The sequence below is a fragment of the Oncorhynchus clarkii genome, chromosome 26 (genome assembly GCF_045791955.1).
Source record: "Oncorhynchus clarkii lewisi isolate Uvic-CL-2024 chromosome 26, UVic_Ocla_1.0, whole genome shotgun sequence".
Lineage (NCBI taxonomy): Eukaryota > Metazoa > Chordata > Actinopteri > Salmoniformes > Salmonidae > Oncorhynchus > Oncorhynchus clarkii.
In genome coordinates, this window is record NC_092172.1 from 47,049,730 (window position 1) to 47,062,815 (window position 13,086).

Consider the following 13,086-nt stretch of genomic DNA (forward strand, 5'->3'; position numbering starts at 1 on the left):
AAGCAGATAGATAGGGAGGAAGAGAGAGAGAGAGAGAGAAGCAGATAGATAGGGAGGAAGAGAGAGAGAGAGATAAGCAGATAGATAGGGAGGAAGAGAGAGAGAGAGAGAAGCAGATAGATAGGGAGGAAGAGAGAGAGAGAGAAGCAGATAGATAGGGAGTAAGAGAGAGAGAGGGAAGCAGATAGATAGGGAGGAAGAGAGAGAGAGAAGCAGATAGATAGGGAGGAAGAGAGAGAGAGGGAAGCAGATAGATAGGGAGGAAGAGAGAGAGAGAGAGAGATGCAGATAGATAGGGAGGAAGAGAGAGAGAGAAACAGAGAGATAGGGAGGAAGAGAGAGAGAGAGAGAGAGAGGGATGCAGATAGATAGGGAGTAAGAGAGAGAGAGAAGCAGATAGATAGGGAGGAAGAGAGAGAGAGAGAAGCAGATAGATAGGGAGGAAGAGAGAGAGGGAGAGGGAAGCAGATAGATAGGGAGGAAGAGAGAGAGAGAGAGAAGCAGATAGATAGGGAGGAAGAGAGAGAGAGAGAAGCAGATAGATAGGGAGGAAGAGAGAGAGAGAGAGGCAGACAAAGAGGGTCTATAATTGGTTGAGTAGTGCGAATCATAGAGGTGTCTGGATGCGGCCTGGACAGAGAGGTATCATTAGAGAAATGAGAGGTGACTGATACCTACCCCCTGTCGTGCTGCCCTGACACACTCTCTCTCTCTCTCTCTCTCTCTCTCTCTCTCTCTCTCTCTCTCTCTTTCTTCCCCCCCCCCTCTCTCTCTCTCTCGCTCTCTCTCGCTCTCTCTCTCTCTCTCCCTCCCTTTCTCTCTCTCTCTCTGTCTCTCTCCCTCTCTCTCTCTCTCTCTCTCTCTCTCTGTCTCTCTTGCTCTCCCTCTCTCTCTCTCTCTCTCTCCTGTTGGACAGCTCTCTTTCCCCCCTCTCTCTCTCTCTCCCTCTGTTTCTCCCCCTCTCTCTGTCTGTCTCTCTCTCTCTCTCTCTCTGACTGTGGGATATGAGGACATCCTGTAGAAACTGACACTTTCAAAACCACAATTGAAAAGTATTCCTGTGTTGCGTTTTTATTCAAACGGATCAAATCAAGGCTGCGTCGTTGAACAATTAACCCACTAAAACTATATCCTTTAATTAACCCCCTGAAACTATATCCTTTAATTAACCCCCTAAAACTATATCCTTTAATAAACCCTCTAAAACTACATCCTTTAATTAACCCCCTGAAACTATATCCTTTAATTAACCCCCTAAAACGATATCCTTGAATTAACCCCCTGCAACTATATCCTTTAATTAACCCCCTAAAACTATATCCTTTAATTAACCCCCTAAAACTATATCCTTTAATTAACCCCCTAAAACTATATCCTTTAATTAACCCCCTAAAACTATATCCTTTAATCAACCCTCTAAAACTATATCCTTTAATAACCCCCTAAAACTATATCCTTTAATTAACCCCCTGAAACTATATCCTTTAATTAACCCCCTAAAACTATATCCTTTAATTAACCCCCTGAAACTATATCCTTTAATTAACCCCCTAAAACTGTATCCTTTAATTAACCCCCTGAAACTATATCCTTTAATTAACCCCCTAAAACTATATCCTTTAATTAACCCCCTAAAACTATATCCTTTAATTAACCCCCTAAAACTATATCCTTTAATTAACCCCCTAAAACTATATCCTTTAATTAACCCCCTAAAACTATATCCTTTAATCAACCCTCTAGAAATATATCCTTTAATAACCCCCTAAAACTATATCCTTTAATTAACCCCCTAAAACTATATCCTTTAATTAACCCCCTAAAACTATATCCTTTAATTAACCCCCTAAAACTATATCCTTTAATTAACCCCCTAAAACTATATCCTTTAATCAACCCTCTAAAACTGTATCCTTTAATAACCCCCTAAAACTATATCCTTTAATTAACCCCCTGAAACTATATCCTTTAACCCATTGTCGTGCTGAAGAAAACACCTCTTGAACTTTACAAGCCTTCAGATTTATGATCACGAAGTCGTAATGTTGATGAGAACATTAACCCCTTTGTGATGTTTTATGTTTACTGCCAATAAAATATGAAATACGGGGTAGAGGAAGAGGAAATGGTATTTTGTAAAGTAGATGGGGGTTTGGGAGATTTACGCCGAGACGCCTTGACAGATTAATGTTCAGGTCATAAAGACGTGGAGGGGCGTCTATATTTCCTCTGTGTGTGTCGTGGAGGGGCGCCTATATTTCCTCTGTGTGTGTTGTGGAGGGGCGTCTATATTTCCTCTGTGTGTGTCGTGGAGGGGCGTCTATATTTCCTCTGTGTGTGTCGTGGAGGGGCGTCTATATTTCCTCTGCGTGTGTCGGGGAGGGGCGTCTATATTTCCTCTGCGTGTGTCGGGGAGGGGCGTCTATATTTCCTCTGTGTGTGTCGTGGAGGGGCGTCTATTTTTCCTCTGTGTGTGTCGTGGAGGGGCGTCTATATTTCCTCTGCGTGTGTCGTGGAGGGGCGTCTATATTTCCTCTGTGTGTGTCGTGGAGGGGCGTCTATATTTCCTCTGCGTGTGTCGGGAGGGGCGTCTATATTTCCTCTGCGTGTGTCGGGGAGGGGCGTCTATATTTCCTCTGTGTGTGTCGTGGAGGGGCGTCTATATTTCCTCTGTGTGTGTCGTGGAGGGGCGTCTATATTTCCTCTGCGTGTGTCGTGGAGGGGCGTCTATATTTCCTCTGTGTGTGTCGTGGAGGGGCGTCTATATTTCCTCTGTGTGTGTCGTGGAGGGGCGTCTATATTTCCTCTGTGTGTGTCGTGGAGGGGCGTCTATATTTCCTCTGTGTGTGTCGTGGAGGGGAGCCTATATTTCCTCTGTGTGTGTCGTGGAGGGGCGCCTATATTTCCTCTGTGTGTGTCATGGAGGGGTGTCTATATTTCCTCTGTGTGTGTCGTGGAGGGGCGCCTATATTTCCTCTGTGTGTGTCGTGGAGGGGCGTCTATATTTCCTCTGTGTGTGCCCCACCCTGCCTCGCCCAGCCGCTTGGCATTCTGGGAACGCCACTGCGTCCCGGGTTGAACGTTCTCCCTCATTGCATTAACGACAACGCTGGTCCCCGTAGCAGTATCCTCAGGGGACTGACTGGAGGACGGATTCCTGTAAATGGCCTCCTGTAAAGAGCCTCCTGTAAAGAACCTCCTGTAAAGGGCCTCCTGTAAAGGGCCTCCTGTAAAGGGCCTCCTGTAAAGAACCTCCTGTAAAGGGCCTCCTGTAAAGGGCCTCCTGTTAAGAGCCTCCTGTAAAGGGCCTCCTGTAAAGAACCTCCTGTAAAGGGCCTCCTGTAAAGGGCCTCCTGTAAAGAACCTCCTGTAAAGGGCCTCCTGTAAAGGGCCTCCTGTAAAGAGCCTCCTGTAAAGAGCCTCCTGTAAAGAGCCTCCTGTAAAGGGCCTCCTGTAAAGAGCCTCCTGTAAATGGCCTCCTGTAAAGAGCCTCCTGTAAAGAGCCTCCTGTAAAGAGCCTCCTGTAAAGAACCTCCTGTAAAGAGCCTCCTGTAAAGAGCCTCCTGTAAAGAGCCACCTGTAAAGAGCCTCCTGTAAAGAGCCTCCTGTAAAGAGCCTCCTGTAAAGAGCCTCCTGTAAATGTCCTCCTGTAAAGAGCCTCCTGTAAAGAGCCTCCTGTAAAGAGCCTCCTGTAAAGAGCCTCCTGTAAAGAGCCTCCTGTAAAGAGCCTCCTGTAAAGAGCCTAGGGGGGGAGGAAGCGGCTATCAAACCTGAAGCTGTTCCTCATGTAAATGGTCAAGTCAGAAAGTAAGAGGAGTCATTCACACTGTCCCGGTTTCGGTAGCTAGGTAGATTGCTTCAAGGTAACTGGGCAGGGTGCCTGGAAGCAACCAGGCTGTCTGGTGAGGCCCGAGACCAGGTGTGTCTCTGTGAGAAGAGAACGAATAAAAGATTGAACGGCCCAGCTGTCGAGTACAGTAGAGGCTCGTAGTCAAACGCAAAAACATCGGGAGAGGAGTAGCTTGCGGGTGAAGCTAATATTTTAGCCGGGGCCTCTCCTCTCTCCCCTCTCTCCTCTATGTCCCTGTCTCTTTCTCAGTGGTTATAGAGAGAGAGACACAGCTAACATCTGTGGTAGTGTTGAATTATAAACCTCCTGTAGTCTTGTGAAGGCCTTGCTGTGACTCCCGTCTGTGGGAGCATCCGTCGGCAGCCTGCAGCTAGCTTGTTCAGTGTGTGTGTGTGTGTGTGTGTGTGTGTGTGTGTGTGGTGTGTGGTGTGTGTGTGTGTGTGTGTGTGTGTGTGTGTGTGTGTGTGTGTGTGTGTGTGTCTGGTGTGTGTGTGTGTGTGTGTGTGTGTATGTTGTGTGTGTGTGTCTGCGTGTGTGTGTGTGTGTGTGTGTGTGTGTGTGTGTGTGTGTGTGTGTGTGTGTGTGTGTGTGTGTGTGTGTGTGTGTGTCTGTTGTGTGTGTGTGTGTGTGTGTATAGTATTAGTCGATACCAGTATTGAATTGTGTTCATAAAACAGATGAGGAAGCCTGATACTTATTTAATCACCCAGGCGTACATAACAAACAGTCTGCTCTCCCTACCCCCTCCCTAATACCCCCTACCCTCTTCTACCCCTTACAACCCCCTGCTACCCCCTACCAGCTCAGCCATCTCTCCCTCCCCGGTCCCTACCAGCCCCGAGGCAGCCTGGCATCACATTGAAGGAAGGCTCCTCTCCCTCATAACAACTCCTGTTATCCTGCTTCACAAACCAGCAGAAGCATCGCATTCCCATCCAGAGGCAGGCGGAAACAACACGCAGACACATCCGTGGCACTCATCCCCCTCTGCCTCCAGACATATCAGTTGTACTCATCCCCTCGGCCTCCAGACACATCCGTGGTACTCATCCCCTCTGCCTCCAGACACATCAGTGGTACTCATCCCCTCTGCCTCCAGACACATCAGTGGTACTCATCCCCTCTGCCTCTCTCTCTAGTCTTCCAGACACATCAGTGGTACTCATCCCCTCTGCCTCCAGACACATCAGTGGTACTCATCCCCTCGGCCTCCAGACACATCCGTGGTACTCATCCCCTCTGCCTCCAGACACATCAGTGGTACTCATCCCCTCTTCCTCTCTCTCTAGTCCTCCAGACACATCAGTGGTACTCATCCCTTCTTCCTCTCTCTCTAGTCCTACGGACACTTGATGGAAGGAAATAAAGACTGTTCTGTTCTCAGACTGAGAGAAACGTAGAGAGAGAGAGAGAGTCTGTGAGTTCAAAAACGTTATTCAGGAGATGGATCAGCGCTGGGCCTTTGAAGATGCTGTTAAATAGATGTCTCAGGAGTTAGGTACAGGAAGTAGATAGATAGGGATATCTCTATAACCACTGAGAAAGAGACAGGGACATAGAGGAGAGAGGGGAGAGAGGAGAGGCCCCGGCTAAAATAACCACAGTACAGGAAGTAGAGAAATAACCAAGGTACAGGAAGTAGAGAAATAACCACAGTACATGAAGTAGAGAAATAACCAAGGTACAGAAAGTAGAGAAATAACCAAGGTACAGGAAGTAGAGAAATAACCACAGTACAGGAAGTAGAGAAATAACCAAGGTACAGAAAGTAGAGAAATAACCACAGTACAGGAAGTAGAGAAATAACCAAGGTACAGGAAGTAGAGAAATAACCACAGTACATGAAGTAGAGAAATAACCAAGGTACAGGAAGTAGAGAAATAACCAAGGTACAGGAAGTAGAGAAATAACCAAGAAACAGAAAGTAGAGAAATAACCAAGGTACAGGAAGTAGAGAAATAACCAAGGTACAGGAAGTAGAGAAATAACCAAGGTACAGGAAGTAGAGAAATAACCAAGGTACAGGAAGGAGAGAAATAACCAAGGTACAGGAAGGAGAGAAATAACCAAGGTACAGGAAGTAGAGAAAAAACCAAGGTACAGGAGGTAGAGAAATAACCAAGGTACAGGAAGTAGAGAAATAACCAAGGTACAGGAAGTAGAGTTACTACTGTATAGTTCTTTCTAGGAGAAGTTTCAATGTTGTTGGACTGTAAATCATTTGAAGGCCTTTCTTCTATGTTGTTACTTTAGGATGAGGCCTAGTGTTCAGTTATAACACACACGCATGCACGCACGCGCGCACGCACACACACACACACACACACACACACACACACACACACACACACACACACACACACACTCTTCATCTCAGTGAAAGCCGTTGTGTTTATCAGATCTCAGCATCTCTGTAGCTCGGGGGGCTGATCTGCTGTGAGCAGAGCTAGTGTGGTTCTGACTATCAGCACCTCTGGCTGTGTCAGTCCCGTTTCAATCTCTGGCTTCTGAGGAAACATCCACACATCCTACCCCAGAGGAGGAAAACTAACTCTCCTCTCCCTTCTCTCTCTCTCCTTTCCCTCCTCTCTTTCATTTCCTCTCTCTCTCTCCGCTCCCTCCTCTCTCTCTCTTTCCCCTCCTCTCTCTCTCTCCTCTCTCTCCTCCCTTTCCCTCCTCTCTTTCTCTCGTCTCTCTCTCTCTCTCTCTCCTCTCTGTCCCCTCCCCCCTTTCTCTCACCTCCCCCCTCTCTCTCTCCTTTCCCTCCTCTCTTTCCTTTCCTCTCTCTCTCTCCTCTCCATCCTCTCTTTCTATCCTCTCTTTCCCTCCTCTCTTTCTCTCTTCTCTCTCTCTCCTCTCTGTCCCCTCCCCCCTTTCTCTCACCTCCCTCCTCACTTTCTCTCCTCTCTCCCCATACTCTCTGTCCCCTCCCTCCTTTATCTCACCTCCCTCCTCCCTCTCACCTCCCTCCTCTCTGTCCCCTCCCTCCTTTCTCTCACCAAAGATTAGGAGGGAGAGACAACAGGGTAGAGGAGAGACCAGAGGGTAGGATGAGAGACCAGAGGGTAGGAGGAGAGACCAAAGATTAGGAGGGAGAGACAACAGGGTAGAGGAGAGACCAGAGGGTAGGAAAAGAGACCAGAGGGTGGAAGGGAGAGACCAGAGGGTGGAAGGGAGAGACCAGAGGGTAGAAGGAGAGACCAGAGAGTAGGAGGGAGGTGAGACAGGGTAGCAGGAGAGACCAGAGGGTAGGAGGAGAGACCAGAGGGTAGGAGGGAGAGACCAGAAGATAGGAGGGGAGCTGGGGGGACTAGGAGGGGAGCTGGGGAGGACTAGGAGGGGAGCTGGGGGGACTAGGAGGGGAGCTGGGGGGACTAGGAGGGGAGCTGGGATGGACTAGGAGGGGAGCTGGGGGGACTAGGAGGGGAGCTGGGGGGACTAGGAGGCGAGCTGGGGCGACTAGGAGGCGAGCTGGGGCGACTAGGAGGGGAGCTGGGGCGACTAGGAGGGGATGCCCATTATCATTAGCTAGCAAGGTAGAAACACCCTTTTAATGCCCGTTATCATTAGCTAGCTAGCTAGAAACACCCTTTTAATGCCAGTCATCATTAGCTAGCTAGGTAGAAACACCCTTTTAATGCCCATTAGCTAGCTAGGTAGAAACACCCTTTTAATGCCCATTAGCTAGCTAGGTAGAAACACCCTTTTAATGCCCATTATCATTAGCTAGACAAAAACACCACGAAGCCTTTCATGTCAGTTGAACGCTGTTTCAAGATCTAGTTTTAATATTAAATACACAAGTATTTATTTTTATAATTAACTAGGTAAGTCAGTGGGTTAACTGCCTTGTTCAGGGGAACAGTGGGGTTAACAGCCTTGTTCAGGGGAACAGTGGGTTAACTGCCTTGTTCAGGGGAACAGTGGGTTAACTGCCTTGTTCAGGGGAACAGTGGGTTAACTGCCTTGTTCAGGGGAACAGTGGGTTAACTGCCTTGTTCAGGGGAACAGTGGGTTAATAACTGCCTTGTTCAGGGGAACAGTGGGTTAACTGCCTTGTTCAGGGGAACAGTGGGTTAACTGCCTTGTTCAGGGGAACAGTGGGTTAACTGCCTCGTTCAGGGGAACAGTGGGTTAACTGCCTTGTTCAGGGGAACAGAGGGTTAACTGCCTTGTTCAGGGGAACAGTGGGTTAACTGCCTCGTTCAGGGGAACAGTGGGTTAACTGCCTCGTTCAGGGGAACAGTGGGTTAACTGCCTTGTTCAGGGGAACAGTGGGTTAACTGCCTCGTTCAGGGGAACAGTGGGTTAACTGCCTCGTTCAGGGGAACAGTGGGTTAACTGCCTCGTTCAGGGGAACAGTGGGTTAACTGCCTTGTTCAGGGGAACAGTGGGTTAACTGCCTCGTTCAGGGGAACAGTGGGTTAACTGCCTCGTTCAGGGGAACAGTGGGTTAACTGCCTTGTTCAGGGGAACAGTGGGTTAACTGCCTTGTTCAGGGGAACAGTGGGTTAACTGCCTCGTTCAGGGGAACAGTGGGTTAACTGCCTCGTTCAGGGGAACAGTGGGTTAACTGCCTCGTTCAGGGGAACAGTGGGTTAACTGCCTCGTTCAGGGGAACAGTGGGTTAACTGCCTCGTTCAGGGGAACAGTGGGTTAACTGCCTCGTTCAGGGGAACAGTGGGTTAACTGCCTCGTTCAGGGGAACAGTGGGTTAACTGCCTCGTTCAGGGGAACAGTGGGTTAACTGCCTCGTTCAGGGGAACAGTGGGTTAACTGCCTCGTTCAGGGGAACAGTGGGTTAACTGCCTTGTTCAGGGGAACAGTGGGTTAACTGCCTCGTTCAGGGGAACAGTGGGTTAACTGCCTCGTTCAGGGGAACAGTGGGTTAACTGCCTCGTTCAGGGGAACAGTGGTTTAACTGCCTCGTTCAGGGGAACAGTGGGTTAACTGCCTTGTTCAGGGGAACAGTGGGTTAACTGCCTCGTTCAGGGGAACAGTGGGTTAACTGCCTTGTTCAGGGGAACAGTGGGTTAACTGCCTCGTTCAGGGGAACAGTGGGTTAACTGCCTCGTTCAGGGGAACAGTGGGTTAACTGCCTCGTTCAGGGGAACAGTGGGTTAACTGCCTCGTTCAGGGGAACAGTGGGTTAACTGCCTTGTTCAGGGGAACAGTGGGTTAACTGCCTCGTTCAGGGGAACAGTGGGTTAACTGCCTCGTTCAGGGGAACAGTGGGTTAACTGCCTCGTTCAGGGGAACAGTGGTTTAACTGCCTCGTTCAGGGGAACAGTGGGTTAACTGCCTTGTTCAGGGGAACAGTGGGTTAACTGCCTCGTTCAGGGGAACAGTGGGTTAACTGCCTTGTTCAGGGGAACAGTGGGTTAACTGCCTCGTTCAGGGGAACAGTGGGTTAACTGCCTCGTTCAGGGGAACAGTGGGTTAACTGCCTCGTTCAGGGGAACAGTGGGTTAACTGCCTCGTTCAGGGGAACAGTGGGTTAACTGCCTTGTTCAGGGGAACAGTGGGTTAACTGCCTCGTTCAGGGGAACAGTGGGTTAACTGCCTTGTTCAGGGGAACAGTGGGTTAACTGCCTTGTTCAGGGGAACAGTGGTTTAACTGCCTTGTTCAGGGGAACAGTGGGTTAACTGCCTTGTTCAGGGGAACAGTGGGTTAACTGCCTTGTTCAGGGGAACAGTGGGGTTAACTGCCTTGTTCAGGGGAACAGTGGGTTAACTGCCTTGTTCAGGGGAACAGTGGGTTAACTGCCTCGTTCAGGGGAACAGTGGTTTAACTGCCTTGTTCAGGGGAACAGTGGTTTAACTGCCTTGTTCAGGGGAACAGTGGGTTAACTGCCTTGTTCAGGGGAACAGTGGGTTAACTGCCTTGTTCAGGGGAACAGTGGGTTAACTGCCTCGTTCAGGGGAACAGTGGTTTAACTGCCTTGTTCAGGGGAACAGTGGTTTAACTGCCTTGTTCAGGGGAACAGTGGGTTAACTGCCTCGTTCAGGGGAACAGTGGGTTAACTGCCTTGTTCAGGGGAACAGTGGGTTAACTGCCTTGTTCAGGGGAACAGTGGGTTAACTGCCTTGTTCAGGGGAACAGTGGGTTAACTGCCTTGTTCAGGGGAACAGTGGTTTAACTGCCTTGTTCAGGGGAACAGTGGGTTAACTGCCTTGTTCAGGGGAACAGTGGGTTAACTGCCTTGTTCAGGGGAACAGTGGTTTAACTGCCTTGTTCAGGGGAACAGTGGGTTAACTGCCTTGTTCAGGGGAACAGTGGGTTAACTGCCTTGTTCAGGGGAACAGTGGGTTAACTGCCTTGTTCAGGGGAACAGTGGGTTAACTGCCTTGTTCAGGGGAACAGTGGGTTAACTGCCTTGTTCAGGGGAACAGTGGTTTAACTGCCTTGTTCAGGGGAACAGTGGGTTAACTGCCTTGTTCAGGGGAACAGTGGGTTAACTGCCTTGTTCAGGGGAACAGTGGTTTAACTGCCTTGTTCAGGGGAACAGTGGGTTAACTGCCTTGTTCAGGGGAACAGTGGGTTAACTGCCTTGTTCAGGGGAACAGTGGGTTAACTGCCTCGTTCAGGGGAACAGTGGGTTAACTGCCTCGTTCAGGGGAACAGTGGGTTAACTGCCTTGTTCAGGGGAACAGTGGGTTAACTGCCTCGTTCAGGGGAACAGTGGGTTAACTGCCTCGTTCAGGGGAACAGTGGGTTAACTGCCTTGTTCAGGGGAACAGTGGGTTAACTGCCTCGTTCAGGGGAACAGTGGGTTAACTGCCTCGTTCAGGGGAACAGTGGGTTAACTGCCTTGTTCAGGGGAACAGTGGGGTTAACTGCCTTGTTCAGGGGAACAGTGGGTTAACTGCCTTGTTCAGGGGAACAGTGGGTTAACTGCCTTGTTCAGGGGAACAGTGGGTTAACTGCCTTGTTCAGGGGAACAGTGGGTTAACTGCCTTGTTCAGGGGAACAGTGGGTTAACTGCCTCGTTCAGGGGAACAGTGGGTTAACTGCCTCGTTCAGGGGAACAGTGGGTTAACTGCCTCGTTCAGGGGAACAGTGGGTTAACTGCCTTGTTCAGGGGAACAGTGGGTTAACTGCCTTGTTCAGGGGAACAGTGGGTTAACTGCCTCGTTCAGGGGAACAGTGGGTTAACTGCCTCGTTCAGGGGAACAGTGGGTTAACTGCCTCGTTCAGGGGAACAGTGGGTTAACTGCCTTGTTCAGGGGAACAGTGGGTTAACTGCCTCGTTCAGGGGAACAGTGGGTTAACTGCCTTGTTCAGGGGAACAGTGGGTTAACTGCCTTGTTCAGGGGAACAGTGGGTTAACTGCCTTGTTCAGGGGAACAGTGGTTTAACTGCCTCGTTCAGGGGAACAGTGGGTTAACTGCCTCGTTCAGGGGAACAGTGGTTTAACTGCCTCGTTCAGGGGAACAGTGGTTTAACTGCCTCGTTCAGGGGAACAGTGGGTTAACTGCCTTGTTCAGGGGAACAGTGGTTTAACTGCCTCGTTCAGGGGAACAGTGGGTTAACTGCCTCGTTCAGGGGAACAGTGGGTTAACTGCCTTGTTCAGGGGAACAGTGGTTTAACTGCCTCGTTCAGGGGAACAGTGGGTTAACTGCCTCGTTCAGGGGAACAGTGGTTTAACTGCCTCGTTCAGGGGAACAGTGGGTTAACTGCCTTGTTCAGGGGAACAGTGGGTTAACTGCCTTGTTCAGGGGAACAGTGGGTTAATAACTGCCTTGTTCAGGGGAACAGTGGGTTAACTGCCTCGTTCAGGGGAACAGTGGTTTAACTGCCTTGTTCAGGGGAACAGTGGGTTAACTGCCTTGTTCAGGGGAACAGTGGGTTAACTGCCTTGTTCAGGGGAACAGTGGGTTAACTGCCTTGTTCAGGGGAACAGTGGGGTTAACTGCCTTGTTCAGGGGAACAGTGGGTTAACTGCCTCGTTCAGGGGAACAGTGGGTTAACTGCCTCGTTCAGGGGAACAGTGGGTTAACTGCCTCGTTCAGGGGAACAGTGGGTTAACTGCCTCGTTCAGGGGAACAGTGGGTTAACTGCCTTGTTCAGGGGAACAGTGGGTTAACTGCCTTGTTCAGGGGAACAGTGGGTTAACTGCCTCGTTCAGGGGAACAGTGGGTTAACTGCCTTGTTCAGGGGAACAGTGGGTTAACTGCCTTGTTCAGGGGAACAGTGGGTTAACTGCCTCGTTCAGGGGAACAGTGGTTTAACTGCCTTGTTCAGGGGAACAGTGGGTTAACTGCCTCGTTCAGGGGAACAGTGGGTTAACTGCCTTGTTCAGGGGAACAGTGGGTTAACTGCCTCGTTCAGGGGAACAGTGGGTTAACTGCCTTGTTCAGGGGAACTGTGGGTTAACTGCCTCGTTCAGGGGAACAGTGGGTTAACTGCCTCGTTCAGGGGAACAGTGGGTTAACTGCCTCGTTCAGGGGAACAGTGGGTTAACTGCCTCGTTCAGGGGAACAGTGGGTTAACTGCCTTGTTCAGGGGAACAGTGGGTTAACTGCCTTGTTCAGGGGAACAGTGGGTTAACTGCCTCGTTCAGGGGAACAGTGGTTTAACTGCCTTGTTCAGGGGAACAGTGGGTTAACTGCCTCGTTCAGGGGAACAGTGGGTTAACTGCCTTGTTCAGGGGAACAGTGGGTTAACTGCCTCGTTCAGGGGAACAGTGGGTTAACTGCCTTGTTCAGGGGAACTGTGGGTTAACTGCCTCGTTCAGGGGAACAGTGGGTTAACTGCCTCGTTCAGGGGAACAGTGGGTTAACTGCCTCGTTCAGGGGAACAGTGGGTTAACTGCCTTGTTCAGGGGAACAGTGGGTTAACTGCCTTGTTCAGGGGAACAGTGGGTTAACTGCCTTGTTCAGGGGAACAGTGGGTTAACTGCCTTGTTCAGGGGAACAGTGGGTTAACTGCCTTGTTCAGGGGAACAGTGGGTTAACTGCCTTGTTCAGGGGAACAGTGGGTTAACTGCCTTGTTCAGGGGAACAGTGGGTTAACTGCCTTGTTCAGGGGAACAGTGGGTTAACTGCCTCGTTCAGGGGAACAGTGGGTTAACTGCCTTGTTCAGGGGAACAGTGGGTTAACTGCCTCGTTCAGGGGAACAGTGGGTTAACTGCCTTGTTCAGGGGAACAGTGGGTTAACTGCCTCGTTCAGGGGAACAGTGGTTTAACTGCCTCGTTCAGGGGAACAGTGGGTTAACTGCCTCGTTCAGGGGA